The sequence below is a fragment of the Natator depressus genome, chromosome 2 (genome assembly GCF_965152275.1).
Source record: "Natator depressus isolate rNatDep1 chromosome 2, rNatDep2.hap1, whole genome shotgun sequence".
NCBI classification, from domain to species: Eukaryota; Metazoa; Chordata; order Testudines; family Cheloniidae; genus Natator; species Natator depressus.
The window spans coordinates 60,964,563-60,983,929 of record NC_134235.1 but is presented as its reverse complement, the minus strand read 5'-3'; the positions used below and the strand labels follow the sequence as shown (position 1 = coordinate 60,983,929).

The 19,367-nt window shown below is 43.0% G+C and overlaps 1 long non-coding RNA gene across 3 annotated transcripts in view; it reads right to left on the bottom strand.

Annotated features, from left to right (window-relative positions):
• The window catches only part of LOC141981391 (uncharacterized), a 140,668-nt gene that overhangs the window by 25,608 nt on the left and 95,693 nt on the right, over positions 1-19,367 (bottom strand). For 2 of the 3 annotated variants that reach the window (XR_012637757.1, XR_012637756.1), the window contains one exon: positions 15,604-15,675. The exons of the other annotated variant lie outside the window; for it this stretch is intronic. This is a non-coding gene — a long non-coding RNA (uncharacterized LOC141981391). The remainder of the gene's footprint in view (positions 1-15,603; positions 15,676-19,367) is intronic. 3 annotated transcript variants of the gene reach the window in all.

Sequence of the window (19,367 nt, the reverse complement as noted above, 5' to 3'; positions counted from 1 at the left end):
TCCAAGACTGTCAAAGGAAGCCATGGCTTTATTTTACAGTTTTCTGTTATAGTTAATGTTTTACACTTCAGAAATATTTTATAAGCAGGGCATAAGTTGCAGGAACACTAATGCAAATCAGATATTCAGTATAACTCCAAGTCCCCTATTAACTTTTTCATCTCCCTGCAGAAGTTGTTTCTGTCCATATTTTTATTTCAGCTGGGCTGAGTGGGAGAAAGAACTCCAAGGGAGGTCTTAGCAGATGGTTGTCACAAACTGCATACGGCAATTGAGAATTAGTGTGCAAGCATATGCAACCTGGTACAGTATGAAACATTCCAGCATATGAATGCTGAAGTAAATCAAGCCTGGACAGACTTTTTTATTATGAAAATTAAAGAATTTAGTTTTCCTTTTCTTTGTACATATGGATTTCAAGGCTTCGGAACATAGCCAGTACTAACAGTAACTCTGCTGAAATCCAGACAGTTACACCAGGGATGAATGTGGTCCATGGATTTTCATGTCAAAGTAAGACATATGCACACGCACACAGAGAGAGCACAGTATATATAAATTTAACTTCGCCTTTTCCCTCCTCCTCCATAAATTTTATAACTAATATCTGAAACACAATTTCTAAGGAGAAATAAGAGAATACTAAGATGGATATGAAAATAATAGTGGAGGTACTCCAACAATGTATATTTTACAACTTTTAAACATTATTTCCACCAACAAACGAATGGTTACATTCCTTTTTCTGGCAAAAACTGGAAGTAAAACGTATATAATTTGGGGGGAACAAACACTCAACCCACAGTTTTGTGGGTCATGATTTCACCAAGCAGAGGAAGCTTTTGGATATCTTTGCCTTGGGACATGGCAGGATTGAAGCCAGTCTAGTCCTGCACAGGGGTTCAAAAGGTATCTGCTCCCTTGTGGCAGTTATGCTTCCTTGTGCTTCCTTGGTTACATAAGTGAGACTGTTTTAGGCACAACAACTGAAGTTTCCCATTCTCCCCTCAGTCCCCTAACCCGTCCCTTTGGGGATTTAGAGCGACCAATTTTGTTAAAAAGGAGGCTACTTGCAACTGAGCCTTGATGCCTTCTTAACCTTCCACTTGCCCTTCTCTCTAGGTCGTGGCAGAAAAATAAGACTGAAAGGTGGGGGTAAAATGTAAATATTGGCACACAAGGAAATACTGAATTACATATTGGTCGACCAAAACACAAATCAACTCAAACTACAGGAGTCCACCAACATGCACATAAATCATTTATAACGATAATCCAAGGCTAGGTCCAAATCTCATTAAACTATATGAATCCTTAATCTATTTTGGCAAAAAAGAGCCAATACACATTTTTTTCTTTTTATCATAAATTACAGTTCTGTGGCACTGTGCAAATATTACCAAGCTGTAAGACAGCTGTGCTCCATTAAAATGTGTAATGGTCGCTGATTTCTTACAGCACATGGTCATCAGGCTGAATCTACAGCCAGTAATTAGGAAGATGAAATGTTTAATTGTGCCTTAATTTTGATAAAATTTATCTGTCACACATCCCGTAGTCAAGCACTATGCTCACAAATCAATGTCATCAGGCCCAAGCAGGAACTGAAGCACCATGCTCTGGCTCCTGACAGATCCTTTTGAATATCAAACTGCTCAGGGTGAGCCTCTAGACTAAAGAAACAAGTGAAAACTTTCCTGACATGCACAGCTCCTGTGACATATGTCTCACCACCTATTTAAAAGATATAGCGGGCAAAGCAAGAGGCTGCTAACACTTCTTCTCTCACCTCTCACACAGTGAGTTCTCTTGGAGCTGTAAGCATGGTTTTGTTGGGTTCTTTAAATTCTCACTGCCTACTTAATCTAACCTCAAGGGCGGTGGTTGTTGTGAGTTCATTTTTTCATCCCTCTTATTTGTTCTCTTGCTGCAAAACCACCCAGGGGAAAGCCAGGCCCCATTGTGTGCAATGAACAATCATTCACTTTCTTGCTGGCTTTACAGCAGTGCACATTAAGTCACTCACATGCAAATTGTCACACATACACAATGTTATTTTATTATTGATTTATTTTACATGGGAAAGGGTTCATACGGAGTCTCTATTGAAAATGGCAGAGGGCAGTTTGATGCATTTCTACTACCATTTTAAAAATGTCTGGTTTGTTTCTGAATATATGTGAATATTGGTACCTTTGCTTCTGCTCATCATACTGCCTGAAAGCATTATTTAAAATGAAAAGCTTACAATTCTCTAAGTAAAACATAGGAATAGTCTATCAAGTGTCCAGTCTACTATCTAGCTAGGCCTCGGACTTTCTTTGCCCTTGAATTCCGATACAGTTATTTCAGGGGGTTTTTTTAAATTTTTTCGGCCAAACCAACACAAAATGTGCTAAAAACACAATCCATTGATGCTGGGCAGGCTGAACAAGAGTGCAGGTTTTACAAGTGTAATCCTTCTGCCAGCAACTAGGGCCAGGTTCAATATCTAGGGGTTCCTCTTAACAATACAAAACAGAACTGGCTCAAGACTCCATCCAGTAATCTGGAAAAATCGAACACCACCCCTGGGCGCCTCTAAGAGGCAATACTTCCCCTCTTGCAAGCACTGAGTCTGTGTATAGCAGAGAAAACTTTTAATAAAAAGGAAAAAGGACCCAGCATTAATTTGAGATAATACCACAATCAAGATTTGAAAGCATATGACCATGAGCAAACACTCACCTCAGAGTATGGTGGGCAGTGTCCTTTGACTCAGTTTCTCACCTTGCGCTGTGGAAGTCCAACAAACAAATATTTCTTTAACACACCACTCCCCTCTCCTTCCACTACATCCCACTCACAGTTGCTGTCCTTGGTCAGTGAAGATCCAGAGTTCAGAGGTGAGTTCACGTGAGTTCACCTCCCATCCTAGCATGAGGGAAGGAGAAGCACCAAGCAACGCCTCAGCTGCTGTGTTGCCACTGCAAGTGGTTCACAGTTGCTGCCGTTCACTTTGCCGCCTTGCCTGCTGCTGCCGCCGCTGTTCACTCTGCTGCTGTCTCTCTGCCGGGAGGTCATGTTCTGAGGTTCCACCACCTAGCCCAGCTCTCAGTGATTTCAGAGGGTAGTGGGGACCATCACTGCTAGTGCAGGCTGCACAGTCTTTCGCATTGCAACCCTGTCCAACACCAGGTCTAAGACTCAGTTCATGGTTAACAGTGATTCCAGTTCTAATGACCACTGAACAAAACAAGGACTCTCAATTGAGTCTAACCAGCTTTGTTTTTAAACAGTGGAGAGGGAAAGGTCAAACGGTGTCTAGGACCCGTCAGGCAGAATCCAAAACACCTGTCCCCACTCTTTTTCACTGGGATTTGGCATCCCTACCACCTGCTTAACAAGTGACATTCAGTTTAGGGTGACCCCCTCAATCAGGGCATGCTAAGTACCATTCTGCTGCCCTTTACCCGTACAATAAAGATAACAACATTTCATTACCCCTGCATTCGAATACTAGAGTGATTTATAACCCAAACCAGCCAAAACTAATCATTTGTCAAAACAGCTCCATCATGCTGTGCACCTAGGCAGAGTAGCCATGTCTATCCAAACATGGTTTGTTCCTGAAGTCTTTTCCCCAGCTCATCACTAAATGTCAGGGGAGCGCTCATTCAGACCTGCTTCCATAAAAATTGAGAAAGTTGAGTTTCTCCATTCTTCTCTGAGTCTACTTTAATTTTGATGCAACACACTGTGACAGAGCCTTCTAAACAAACAGATTTGGGGTAAAAATTTGGATCTTCAATTTTAAGTACAAGAAGGAGAAAGAAGAAACTCAGGATTACATTCTGTCTGACACATTTCAGCTTCTTCTTCCTCTTCTAGGCTCTACCTCTTTGCATTTGAGATTAGTCATGCTGGCTCAACAATTAAAAGGTTCCATAGCTTTTCTGAATTATTTTTCAATTTTGTTCTTCAATTCCAGTTTTGTTGTTTACACAGATACTGTGACAGTATCATCAGTCTATAAGCTATAAAATCCTCCAAAACCTGCTTCAGATGTTTGTTTTTGGGGAGGGATTGTTTACTTTGGGAGGTTGTTTGTTTTGTTAAGTGACTTTTTGTAGAGCTTTTTCTTCATGATCAGTACAAATTTCAAAATACTTAGGCCTGGTCTATGCTAGAAAATTTAGGTTGGCACAACTATGTTGCTCAAAGGTGTGAAAAATCTGCACCCTTGAGCAGTGTGGTTAAGGTGACACAAGTTCCAGTGTAGACAGTGCTAGGTTAATGGAAGAATTCTACAATCAGCCTAGTTACTGCCTCTCTGGGAGGTGGATTACATATGCCAACAAGAGAATCCTTCCCATCAGCATAGGTAGCATTTTAAGAAGTAGACAACTCCTTAGCATAGTTGGATGCAAAGAGAGAGAGTCTGGGAGTTCCATTAGTGTCATCTGGAAAGGGAATCCTCCCTTTTTCAGACAACCAACCATGAGAATCACGGTGGTTGCTGAAGAATGTCTAAACTCAGTGCACACTAAAACTGTGGTAGATGTTATCATCTTTCGCCACAAGATTTAAACAGCATGCTAAATTGCTGTACAGTCTATAGGATGATAGAAATATGATGATAGAAATATAGGATGATTGCACTTGAGAAGTTTGCTCTTCATTTTCATTTTATTTTTGTTGTTTGAGCAAATACCAAAGAACTCATTATTATTTATTTGTTTCACAGTAGCTCCCAGTTTTTATACATAAAGGAGATATCACACCGTGTGCTAATTATCACTCAAGTAAGATGACATCACAAGCTATGAAAGTGTGAGAGAAGATTACTGAAAAGCATGTGTGTGGAATTTGGGAGGGCCAGTATGGATTCACACAAAGAAGGATCACAACTGATGCCATAGTGCACTAGGAATCCTCATGAGAGAAATTCAGAGAAAAGAGACAGCAACTGGCCTGGAGAAGGCGTACAATCGTGTACCAAGAGAATTAGTTTTGCAGAGTTTGTGATGGAGAGGTGTGCCAGAAGAATATGGCCCTCTTATCCAGAATGTGTGTGATACAGTGACTACCAGAGTCAAAAATAAATGGGATTACAGTAGAGAATTTTTAGTAAACAATGGCCTGCATCAGGGGTTAGCGTAGAATCCCTTTTAGTCTGTGGTCTTTTGAGATCTAATAAGTGAAGTGCAAGTGAAATATACAAGGGAAGTGCCTTGGAAGCTGCTATTTGCTGAGGTCTTTGTGATATGTGCGGCAGATCGTAAGTCCCTACAAGCCAACTTTGAACAGTGGCAATATAAGTTTGAGCAGGCTGGACTTAGAGTGAATGTTGGTAAGACAGAGGCTATAATAACTGAGGGAGGAGGATTCACCATAAAGGATATCACAGGCAAAGAACTTAGAAGAGTAAAAGAATTTTAATACCTAGGATCAATGGTTCCTGTCAATGGTGCCCTTTTCAGTGATGTCTGGAATCATACTAAAGCTGCTTGGCTTCAAACGGTGGGAGCTGACCCCAGTTCTTGGTGACAAAAAGATGCCAATAAAGTTAAAAGGTTGAAAGGTAATTTGACTCATTGTAATGTATGGAACAGAGACTTGGCTAGCCATAAGAAAAGAAATCAGTATGCTCTCCACCACAGAAATGAAGATGTTGAAATGGCCGAATAGTTGGATACTCCAAGATAGAAAACAAAATGATGTTGTACAGGGCCTAATATGGATGGATCCAATTGCAGACAAGTTGATGGAGGCTAGGCTACTTCAGTATGGGCATATCTAGTGTAGATCTGAAATCTACAACAGTAGGATGGGTCTTACAATAATCATGGATGGAAGATGACCATGGGAGAGTCCTAAGACTCAGTACATGGACCGATACCAGTGGATTTCAGACAGACCAATCTGCATGATAGACTGGCGTATGATTATGAGTTTTGGAAGAAAGCTGTAAAAGTTGCAGACCCCGAATAAGGTCAGTGGCAAGAAAGAAGAAAAACTAGAAAACAGTAGTCCCTGGTCAAGGATAACCATTTTGCAAACAACTAATGAGAAAACAGTTTCTGTCCCAGAAGCTCACAATCTGGATTTATGACAGGACACAAACAGCTATCTGAAACAGACAGAGAGGAATAGGTTGGGGTAGGCCAATGAGAAGATGAAATGAGCACATTTGCATTGTAGGCATTAGTCTCTTTTCTCCACCTCCCTAGCCATTGGCAGCTGGTAGTGCTTTGTAGGCATCATGACAGAAATAAATCTTAAAGAGGAATTTGAAAGAGGCTTTCTGGATTTTGACAGCAAGCTTTTCCCAAGCATAAAGGGTGACTAGGAAGAGAGGATGGATGTGCTCCTCGTCATACCTTCCTCTGCATTTTTGGAGGGTAGCAATTGGACACAGTAGTCTGACTTTACTTCCAGACACAGAAATGTAGACTGATTAATAGTACTGTAACCCTGCTGCCAATGGTGCTGGCAGCATAACCAGCTGGGTCCCCTTTTTCTAGGGCTTTTTCTAAAACTTAAGTAACTGTGGCTTGAGCCCCCACCCAGTAACCGGGAACCTAATGTGTGTGTGTGTGTGTGTACACATTACATATACACACATATATCCCTCTGGGCACCCTTGATAGGCAATTTATTCCCCACTCACATGCATAGTGACCACAATATTTTAAACAAGAGAACTTTATTGATAAAAGGAAAGGGAAATGACAGGGTAAACTTGAAACATCAGTCTTCATCAGGGTGACCACGAATCCAGGCGTTGTCTGAGCATTGCCCAGCTGGTTCCCAACAGGATAATTTCCAAAATATCAGCCCCAAGTACAGAACTTAGCCAAATTATAACACAATGTCCCCAAATTATCCACAGTTAATATGTAAATGAGGTATTGCCTAATTCAGTCAACTCCCCTTACTCTCCAGCAGATGGCAGCAAAAAACACAGTTGATATGTAAATAAGGTACTGCCTCACTCAGTCACCTTTCTCTCGTAGTCTTCTGACCACAGGCCTTACAGCACTAAGTTGGCAAGCATTTTGCCCTGTACAGGTGTTTCTTGTAGCCATTATTTTAGTCATTTTTATGTTTGATCAAGGTCAAAGTTGAGTCTTTTAACTATTCCTCTTCACTTGTAGCATTTGCATCATGCACGAGCAAGTTTAAATCTGTGTAGAGTATAACCAAGGTGAAATGCTTCAATCATATATTTAAAGGACTCGTTTTGCATATGCTGGTTTAAGGCAATATGGGGCCCTAAGCCTTGTTTGTACATTCTACCACTTCCCCTGACCCTTTGTCTATGTCTCTTCTTTGTTGGCTCCACCCCTGCAACTGACAGAGTGTGAGAGGACTGCTATGCCCATGCAGATCTCCACTGAAGTCAGTGTGGCTCCATATGGGTGCAGCAGTCTACCTGCTATGCTGGCAGTTGCAGGATCTGAATCTGAGACAATCAACTCATCAGGGCAGGGATTGTTTATTTCAGGGGTAATAACAGGATCTAACCCTGATTGGGGTCTTCACATGCTATCAGAATGCAAATAAATAATAATCGTCATCATACCAATAAATAAATAATAAATACACAGTTAACCCAAGATTTATTTATCATTAATTAAATGAACAATAAGGGACCTAAATTCTAGCCATTAAAGCAGGTTGAAAAGAAAGCAAAATATGTCAGAGAAGGCATTTATAACAATCTGAGAAATTATAACCAGCTCTATTAATTGTGCTGTTTGTTTCTTCAGACAAGCAAACTGCCTATTTTTAACACCAATTGAAGGAAGAAGCTGTGTCGACTGTGTATTATGTATGCTGTAAATCGGGATGAATAGCCATTTTTGTTTTTTCCAGTTGGTTTTCTGTGTGATCCCGCGGCAAATTTTGAGTATATATTGGATCCCTAAAATAGACATACTCAGTGCTGGGTGCAGACTGAAAACATGTAATGTCTAGCATTAATTTCAATAAAAAACAAACATTCATTTCTACCATACTCACACATTCCCCACTGATAGTCATTGCCCATTAACGTGTGTTTTGATGATTGTTTTAGTCACAAGAATGTTCACATTAAGTGAACATTAAGTGTGTATGCAGCCATCTTGGAATCTTTTTAATTACCCTTCTCTTGTTTATGAATATTTTAGAAATCCAATGTATTTAGGGGAGCAATCACGCATCACAAATAGTGAAAAGTCACAACAAATACTGAGCAAACAACCTTCAAATTATAATATTTATATATAATGTGTTCAAACAATTTCAAATACTGAACAAATCTAGAAAACATCAAAGTCTGTTTGAGGATAATTCGCAGACAGAAAGAAGGAAGAAATTTGTTGGATACATTTTCAGCATAAATAGTTCATCCAGCTCTATTTAGGATTTATTTCTTCCCACCCTGGCTTAGAAGGCTACATGCCAATACTGGGTTCCAATCCAACAGCATCCCATATCTCCCAGGGAAGTCAACTTTAAAATAAAATAAACGTATAAAATTTAAAACAATAGCAGCAGCAAAACCCCTAACAATTTCTTCCAAATAAACTTTCCTGCTTCTATGTGAGTTTTAGGATCCTGGGACAGAAATGATGGAGAAACACTATTTTTAAGTCTTTTGTTTGTAAATTCAGGATTTTCTGGACTATCTGAGGTTGGCTCAAACTCAAATATTTGAAAGCCAAAACCTCAGGAAAATGAACTCAACAGATACAGCGATAGGGAACAAAGTCCCAGCTCAAACCCATAAAAGTCAGCATCCACCTGGATCAAGTGAATACAATACAAGTGAAGAGGGGAAGGGGGTAGGATGGAGAAATGGACCCAGCCCACAGCTCCCTATACATGGGGGTAGATCCTCAGCTGAGGATCTACTCCATGGTATTTTTGAGCCAGTAGATCTGTCTTGTATTCCAACCTCTCTGATCACTTACCAAAACACCACATGCTCCTATACAATCATTGCTTCAATGCTCCTCCACTATAGTGTCTTAGCCCTGGTCTACACAAGGAGTTGAGGTCGAATTTAGCAGCATTAAATCGATTTAACCCTGCACCCGTCCACACGACGAAGCCCTTTTTTTCGACTTAAAGGGCTCTTAAAATCAATTTCCTTACTCCACCCCCGACAAGGGGATTAGCGCTGAAATCGGCCTTGCCAGGTCGAATTTGGGGTACTGTGGACGCAGTATTGGCCTCTGGGAGTTATCCCAAAGTGCTCCATTGTGACCGCTCTGGACAGCACTCTCAACTCAGATGCACTGGCCAGGTAGACAGGAAAAGGCCTGCGAACTTTTGAATTTCATTTCCTGTTTGGCCAGCGTGGCAAGCTGCAGGTGAGTGCAGAGCTCATTAGCAGAGGTGACCATGCAGAGCTCATCAGCAGAGGTGACCATGATGGAGTCCCAGAATCACAAAAGAGCTCCAGCATGGACCGAACGGGAGGTACGGGATCTGATCGCTGTATGGGGAGAGGAATCCGTGCTATCAGAACTCCGTTCCAGTTTACATTTGTCAAAATCTCCCAGGGCATGAAGGACAGAGGCCATAACAGGGACCCAAAGCAGTGCAACATGAAACTTAAGGAGCTGAGGCAAGCCTACCAGAAAACCAGAGAGAAACCAGAAACCAGAAAACCAGAGAGGCAAATGGCCGCTCCAGGTCAGAGCCCCAAACATGCCGCTTCTACGATGAGCTGCATGCAATTTTAGAGGGTTCAGCCACCACTACCCCAACCATGTTGTTTGACTCCTTCAATGGAGATGGAGGCAACACAGAAGCAGGTGTTGGGGTCGAGGAAGATGATGATGATGAGGTTGTAAATAGCTCACAGCAAGCAAGCAGAGAAACCGGTTTTCCCGACAGCCAGGAACTGTTTCTCACCCTGGACCTGGAGCCAGTACCCCCCGAACCTTCCAAGGCTGCCTCCCGGACCCGCCAGGCAGAGAAGGGACCTCTGGTGACTGTACCTTTTAAAATAGTATACATGGTTTAAAAGCAAGCGTGTTTAATGATTAATTTGCTCTGGCATTCACGGCTCTCCTGGAGGTATTCCCAAAGCCTTTGCAAAAGGTTTCTGAGGAGGGCAGCCTTATTCCGTCCACCACGGTAGGACGCTTTACCACTCCAGGCCAGTACCACGTAGTTGGGAATCATTGTAGAACAAAGCATTGCAGTGTATGTTTGCTGGCGTTCAAACAACATCCATTCTTTATCTCTCTGTGTTATCCTCAGGAGAGTGATATCATTCATGGTCACCTGGTTGAAATAGGGTCCTTTTCTTAAGGGGACATTCAGAGGTGCCCGTTCCTGCTGGGCTGTTTGACTGTGGCTGAACAGAAATGTTCCTCGCTGTTAGCCACGGGGAGGGGGAAGGGGCTAGCCACGCGGTGGGGGGAGGCAAAATGCGACCTTGGAACGAAAGCACATGTGCTATGTATGTAATGTTAACAGCAAGGTTTACTGTGAAAGCGTGTACCCATTGTTCTATAAAATGTGTCTTTTTAAATACCACTGTCCCTTTTTTTTCCCTCCACCAGCTGCATGTGTTTCAAGGATCACAGGATCTTCTCCTTCCCAGAGGCTAGTGAAGATTAGAAGGAGAAAAAAACGCACTCGAGATGAAATGTTCTCTGAGCTCATGCTGTCCTCCCACACTGATAGAGCACAGCAAAATACGTGGAGGCAGACAATCTCAGAGTGCAGAAAAGCACAAAATGACCGGGAGGAGAGGTGGCGGACTGAAGAGAGGGCTGAAGCTGAAAGGTGGCAGCAGCGTGATGAAAGGAGGCAGGATTCAATGCTGAGGATCAAACTAATATGCTCCAGCATATGGTTGAGCTGCTGGAAAGGCAGCAGGAGCACAGATCGCCGCTACAGCCCCTGTGTAACCAACCACCCTCCTCCCCAAGTTCCATAGCCTCCTCACCCAGACACCCAAGAACGCAGTGGGGGGGCCTCCGGCCACCCAGCCACTCCACCCCAGAGGATTGCCCAAGCAACAGAAGGCTGGCATTCAATAAGTTTTAAAGTTTTAAAGTGCTGTGTGGCCTTGTCCTTCCCTCCTCCACCACCCCTCCTGGGCTACCTTGGCAGTTATCCCCCTATTTGTGTGATGAATTAATAAAGAATGCATAAATGCGAAGCAACAATGACTTTATTGCCTCTGCAAGCGGTGATCAAAGGGAGGAGGGTAGGGTGGTTAGCTTACAGGGAAGTAGAGTGAACCAAGGGGGGGCGGTTTCATCAAGGAGAAACAAACAGAACTTTCACACCGTAGCCTGGCCAATCATGAAACTGGTTTTCAAAGCTTCTCTGATGCACACCGCACCCCGCTGTGCTCTTCTAACCACCCTGGTGTCTGGCTGCACGTAACCAGCAGCCAGACGATTTGCCTCAACCTCCCACCCCACCATAAATGTCTTCCTCTTACGCTCACGGATATTGTGGAGTGCACAGCAAGCAGTAATAACAGTGGGAATATTAGTTTTGCTGAGGTCTAACCGAGTCAGTAAACTGCACCAGCACACTTTTAAACATCCAAATGCACATTCTACCATCATTCTGCACTTGCTCAGCCTGTAGTTGAACAGCTCCTGACTACTGTCCAGGCTGCCTGTGTATGGCTTCATGAGCCATGGCATTAAGGGGTAGGCTGGGTCCCCAAGGATAACTATAGGCATTTCAACATCCCCAACAGTTATTTTCTGGTCTGGGAATAAAGTCCCTTCCTGCAGCTTTTGAAACAGACCAGAGTTCCTGAAGATGCGAGCATCGTGTACCTTTCCCGGCCATCCCACGTTCATGTTGGTGAAATGTCCCTTGTGATCCACCAGTTCTTGCAGCACTATTGAAAAGTACCCCTTGCGGTTTATGTACTCACCGGCTTGGTGCTCCGGTGCCAAGATAGGGATATGGGTTCCGTCTATGGCCTCACCACAGTTAGGGAATCCCATTGCAGCAAAGCCATCCACTATGACCTGCACATTTCCCAGGGTCACTACCCTTGATAGCAGCAGATCTTTGATTGCGTTGGCTACTTGCATCACAGCAGCCCCCACAGTAGATTTGCCCACTCCAAATTGATTCCCGACTGACTGGTAGCTGTCTGGCGTTGCAAGCTTCCACAGGGCTATTGCCACTTGCTTCTCAACTGTGAGGGCTGCTCCAATCTTGGTATTCTTGTGCCTCAGGGCAGGGGAAAGCAAGTCACAAAGTTCCATGAAAGTGCCCTTACGCATGCGAAAGTTTCGCAGCCACTGGGAATCGTCCCAGACCTGCAACACTGTGTGGTCCCACCAGTCTGTTCTTGTTTCCCAGGCCCAGAATCTGCATTCCACCACATGAACCTGCCCCATTAGCACCATGATGCCCACATTGCCAGGGCCCGTGCTTTGAGAGAAGTTTGTGTCCATGTCCTCATCACTCTTGTCACTGCGCTGACATCGCCTACTCACCCGGTTTCACTTTGCCAAGTTCTGGTGCTGCATATACTGCTGTATAATGCGTGTGGTGTTTAATGTGCTCCTAATTGCCAAAGTGATCTGAGTGGGCTCCACGCTTGCCATGGTATGGCGTCTGCACAGAAAAAAGGCACGGAATGATTGTCTGCCATTGCTCTGACAGAGGGAGAGGCGACTGACGACATGACTTACAGGGTTGGCTTTCAGGGAATTAAAATCAACAAAGGGGATGGCTTTACTCCAAGGAGAAACAAAAACAACTGTCACACAGAATGGTCCCCTCAAGGATAGAACTCAAAACTCTGGGTTTAGCAGGCCAATGCTCAACCCACTGAGCTATCCCTCCTCCTGGTATTTCAGGCAGGACTGAATCTCCATTAAACTTTTCAAGGTGTCCCTAACAGACCTCACCGAAATGATTGTCGGTCGTTGATTTCATGGAGGAATGGAGGGGGGAGCAAATGAATACAAAACAAATCTGGTCTATTTCTTGTTTTGATCCACTCCATCTATCTTTTACATCTTTGGCTGGCAGCAGACGCTGCAGTAGGACTGCTAGCCATCCTCATCTCCTGCCTGCCCGGCAGAAGATGGTACAATAGGACTGCCGGCAGGACTAAAGAGAATGACCTGGTTGAATCACTCCTAATTTAGTTCCTGTGCCCATGTCTGCCCAGGTGCTCCTGACCAACCTTACCGAGGTGGCCAGAAGCACCTCGGACACAGTGACGATGGTTAACAGGCCTATTGCACCGTCTGCTGCCACAAGGCAATGGGTTGCTGCTGCTGTGTAGCAATGCAGTACCACGTCTGCCAGCACCCAGGAGATGTACGGTGACAGCTGAGTGGGCTCCATGCTTGCCGTGGTATGGAGTCTGCACAGGTAACTCAGGAAAAAAGGCGTGAAACGATTGTCTGCCGTTGCTTTCACGGAGGGAGGTGGGGGGAGGGTCTGATAACATGTACCCAGAACAATGCGACAATGTTTTTTGCCCCATCAGGCATTGGGATCTCAACCCAGAATTCCAAAGGGCGGCGGAGACTGCAGGAACTGTGGGATAGCTACCCACAGTGCAACACTCCAGAAGTCGACGCTAGCCTCGGTACTGTGGAAGCACTCCCCCGAGTTAATGCACTTAATGCACTTAGAGCATTTTGTGTGGGGGGGACACACAATCGCCAAAAAAAGATTTCTAAAAAACTGACTTCTATAAATTCAACCTAATTTCGTAGTGTAGACATATCCTTAGAGTGACTGTGCTTTGTAGTTTTACCTGGGCCAACAGGACTGTGAGAGGAAGGGTTTGCCTCTAAGCAATTATTATACAAAATTTATAACATCAGACATGATGACTGAAGAATACAAGATAAATTTAGACCTAATATAAACAGTTCAGTGGTTTCCAAAAGAGTTGCATCCACTGACACCAGATCTTAAATAAGGTTTAGTGTTTGCCTTCTATAGCTGCTAAATGAGCATAACATTTTACATCTAATAAAGCACTTGGCGTTAGTGCATATTTTATATTCTACTTGTGTTAGTAGCTTTAAGGAAAAAACAATATGTGGTTTGAAACACGCTCTGTAACTGGCTTTGTTTTAGATACTTGGACTCAAGAAAAAAAAAAAGCCTCTCCTGCTCTGACTCTGGGTGCCAGCCATACTGAAGCATGAAGGGTTGTTGGCCTGCAGTGCCAACATACTCCACCTTCACGGGGAGGCTGTGCCCCGCATGCTCCAGCGCTGCCAGACGGCACTCAGAGGAGGCGGGCTGGCTCGGGCAGGTGGCCGCACAGGAGGCAGTAAGTGAAAGCAGCACAGCGTAACTCGCTCATAATATCCTAGCATCTGCAAACCTGTAGGGTTCCTTTTGACTTTCACTGTGTCCCATATCTAGAAAATATTAGATCATGACTTTCGGTATAAAGGGCAAACTACTAATGGCCATTCCAGTGATATTGCGGAGGACAGGAAGAGGTGGCACTCAGGCCAGCCCCCAACTGTCAGCCCCCTGAACCCATAAGAACACAATGTCCTCTTCTTAACCCTCCCACTATCACCCCATACCCATCCTATCAGCACCCAGATTCCTCAGCAGATCCCACCCAAGGTTTCTTGTTGTGACATCCTGGGCAACTGCAAACACTGTGGGAGATGCTGGGTTACAGGATTTTTAATTATTTATTTATTTTTACTATCTTTCAGATTGCAGGGCAGCAAACGTTGAGGACCATCATTCTGCCAAAAGGTCTGGTGATGAGCACCAGACGTATGTTTGGAAATCTCAACTAAGCAGCCTTTCACTGAGGGAATGAAGCTACAAAAGCCCCTCGATGTGGCAGCTAGCCATTCCCCTTAATGTTTAGATTTACAGGTCTACCATAGGACCACTTTTGGGGAATGGGGAGCCTATGAACAAGCAAATTTAAAACTATAACATCTAAGTATAAGACAAGAGACAAAAGATAGATACAAACCAAGGGCCGGGGTCAAAGGAAACAATAAGACAATATCAGCCAGCATAATCAGACAGTGGTGTCAGTGCACCAGCAACCCAACCACTGTCAAGTTTTTTTATAGGCACCTTGTCAAAGGAGTGTTTTGAAGGTCGATAGAAAGGCTAGCATAGTCTACTTCAAATCTGACACCACTGTGCAGCCTTCAGTCAGAGCAACTTTGAAAGAAAGTATTGACAAAGGAGCCAGCACTGCGGAAGATGCCCTCATTCCATTCCGAGATACAGCAGCTATCTCACAGCTGCCCAGTTGGGCATGCCAGAAGGCAAGATTAAGCCAATTGCGTCTAAACCTTAGTGAGACAGATTGCTACACTGGCTGCTTGCCTGGGTTGTACCTACTTTGTACATACTTAGATTTTTTTAAATTAAAAAATGTATGTGGCCTTAGTATTTGCTTGAACTTGTATCTTTCTTGGTAGATTAATTGTAACTGGTAGTCATTTGAATTCAATGCAGTTCATGACTGCCCTCTCCATGTGACTGTTTCTGAGTCCTCTGGCCACATTGAGCACCTCTTGGTCAAGCAATGCGGCCAACAGACATGTAAGTAATGCAGGGGTTATTAGGCCATAGGCAATCCAGTCCAAAATATCTGGGTACAGTAATAGCACTTACAGTAACACATCCTGTTTGCATCGGGAAAGACCATCAGCAGATATGGATATCTGGGCACTCTATGTGTTCTGGCTGAAACAAAAGAGAATTCAACAGGCCTTTCCCTCAATAATTTGGCTTCTACAGTAGACAGACAAAATTACATAGATTGAAAAACCAGGTCCAGCTAATTATTGGGTTGCTTTCGGTGCAAAAGGTGTCTCCCAGCTTCACATTCTAGGCCAGGCACAACAGCCACAAACATGGTAATGGATGACACAGAATTTGCCAGCAAATCAAATACATAGGTTCAGATAAACTTGAGCCAAAGACATTTTCTTTTGCCTTAAAAACCAAGGGCTGAAACAGGGCTGCCTAGTGATTTGACTGTAACACTATACTGATTGGTTCTTTGCTGGTATTTTTCATCCAGGACCTGCCATTGGTTGTGGCTTTGTTTGTCTTTAAGTTCTGGGTAGTAGCAGCATATCCTTCTGCTTCCAGAATTATTGCCTGAAATGTTCAATAAGCAGGGAACTTTGGGGAGAACGGAGATGGGAACATTCAGTGAGAAATCAACAAAATCCAGCAATTCCTGGAAATGATCCAAGCAATCATTTGGAAGTTTCAGAAATACTTGAATAGAACAGGAAAAAGCTTAAGGTCTGCACAAGATAAAGTGATATTTTGCAGCTCTGATCATGGATTGAAATTTTTTTTGTATTTTACTCTTCTTTACACTTTTCAATCTTTCTGCATTTAACTAATTCTCATTGTTATTGTCCCAAGTGTTACCATAGGAAAAACAGACACAGGGAATGAACTATGCAAAAAGACAATGAGAGATCAATATATTTCAAATATGAATAGCACCAATGCCTTTAGGCAAGAAGGACACACATCTTTGAAGCTACAGCTGAAGCACTCAGTAGAGGTCAATATGGGGGGGATCTAAATCCCTTAAGAGACTTGGTCCTATCACATTTTTGAAGGTAATACTCTGACAGTGCCATGTTGCAACTGTTTGCTGTACCTATATATTTCATTTAATTGTGAGTTTGGTTTAGAGTACAGTTCTGCTCTGGAAAGTGATTCTAAAATGGTATCATGGGGTGCCATGTTTATTGTGCCTCAGTGATTTCCAGTTCAAATTTGCTCAGTTTACAAGTAAGAAGAACTTTTTTTTTCTAATTGATTCTGCAGGCCAAATTCTGTCCTCAGTTACATCTGTGCAAACCCACAAAACTCCATTGATAATACAAAACACAGGTGACAGAATAGAATCCAGTTCACACTCTCACCTGTGTCAGATGTGCAGTGATAATTGGAGGGGGAAAAGTGAAAAAGATATTTTTTTAGTAAGTAGATATAACTCTGAATCGAAAGTGCAAGGAGATCTGTTGAGCAAGATGGTTCCCTTCTTTGGCAGTCACTCTTTAGAATAGAATTGCACTTTAAGGTGAGGTGATGTTACTCATTCAGAAGTTTGTAGCTTTGTGTTCCTTGGGAATCAAGCCTTCTCCTGTCAGCACATTTGCAGGTATTGGCAACTACTTGTATTTGCCACAAATTGTGCACCAATAGATTTTGCATTCTGTATAATACCTATTTTATTGTGCAATAAGGGCTGTGCATCTGACTAGAGCATTTTACAAAGGTTGTGCTTGATTAGTGTACATTGATTATCATGCTGCACACTGAAGCTGATAGGTCTGGTTTGGTATTCGTAGAAGCACTACATTCATCGGGCGATGAAGCCTTGCAATAAAGAGAAACTAATGGAATCAATTAGGAAAGAACACCTGTCGGTGGAAGACTGCAACCTCTATATTGACCATAGCCAGAAATTGCTCCCAATTGTTATTCACAACAATGGAAGGCCTCTGGACTGTGAATGCAAGCGATGATGGCGTGCAATAAAATTTGCAAATGAGTTTTCACATTGTTCAATAAAATTCTATGACATTGTCAATCTGTGTTGACACAGACCAACACAGGCCTAAACAATAAAATGATGCAACTCAGGGTACATCTACACTGCAATAAAGACCCGCAGCATGGCTGCACTTGGCCCAGGCCAGCTGACTCAGGCTTGCGTGGCTAAAAATTGCGGTGTAGACATACAAGCCTGGGCTGAAGCCTGTGTTCTGAGATTCTGTGGCAAGGGAGAGTCTCAGAACTGGGCTCCAGCCTGAGCCCAAATGTCTCCTCTGCTGTTTTTAGCCCCACAGCCGAAGCCAGAGTCAATTGACCTGAGCTCTGAGACTCAATGCTGTAGGTTTTTCACTGAAGTGTAGATGTACCCTGCGGGGTTAATAGTCACAGTGGGATAAATACACTTGCCTTGCACGTCTAGAAACCTGGGTTCAGATCCTGCACTGGTCACAAGCAAACATAAGATCACTGGCCTCATCCTAATCTCTAGTGGACATTTAACCCTATCATGTAATTGAGCACAACCAATATTCTGTACTCAAGACAGATCCAGGACCATAAGACAACGATGTTTATAGGTCAGCTACAGCGCTATATGCAGAAGACAGGTTTCAGAGTAGCAGCCATGTTAGTCTGTATCCGCAAAAAGAAAAGGAGTACATGTGGCACCTTAGAGACTAACCAATTTATTTGAGCATAAGCTTTGGTGAGCTACAGCTCACTTCATTAGATGCATCCGATGAAGTGAGCTGTAGCTCACGAAAGCTTATGCTCAAATAAATTGGTTAGTCTCTAAGGTGCCACAAGTACTCCTTTTCTATATGCAGAAGAGAGCAGAATGCATTCCTTCACTATATGTGCCTTTAGCGAATAAATCATTTTCCAAACCACTACATTTACTAACAATTTATTTCAGTTGTTACCAAGTTACAGATGTGAACTATCCACAAAAGAGACCAAGCTCAGAAATAACATCTTTGGTTATTATGGAAGTAAGACTGTAATAAAGAGAGGTACAAGTAAACACAGCTACTGCCACCAACAGTGCAATCACTATTTGGCAAATATTTAATATACAGTTAGATATTACAGCCTTTGCCAGGAAGGAGGGATACACAGAGAGGGAGAGGCAGTGGTGGGAGGTAGGAGAGATGGATAGAGGAGAAGGAGCAGTGGAAAGGGGAGACCGTTTAGGGTCTGGTTCAAGAGCTCAGATTATTGCATTATATAAACTATGAGATACATTTTGAATTACTTCACTTTAATTCCATCAAATGGTTCTGGTGACTACAGATCTCATGTTGAAAGAAGTGGTAAAAGATCTTCAACAGATTAATCAAGATTTGCTTGCCACATTTATGTCACCAGAACACCTCAAATGGAATTTTAGCCCATAATTTGCAATCACTCAATTTTTTTTTATTGAAATGTGTATAACAAAAATCCTAGAGCGAGCAGGCAAAAAATAAACTTCATTGCAGTGCTATAATGTGCGCAATGAACTTCATCTCACCAGTGCAAATGTAAAAAAAAATCACAGCATTTTAATAAATGGGCTTAGGTCAAGTCCATAAATGATGAGCAGTGTTGTCAGGCCCAATTTTATGGCTGCCCCCACCCCACAAATAATATATCCACAAAACATGCAGGGGGATCTGTCTATATGTATCAGAGTGGTAGCCGTGTTAGTCTGTATCAGCAAAAACAACGAGGAGTCCTTGAGGCACCTTAACAAGTTAGTCTCTAAGGTGCCACAAGGACTCCTCATTGTTTTTGTCTATACATACTTAAACATGCATTTGTATATATCAATTGTAGTTAGGTACCCAACTAACAAACAACAAAGACGT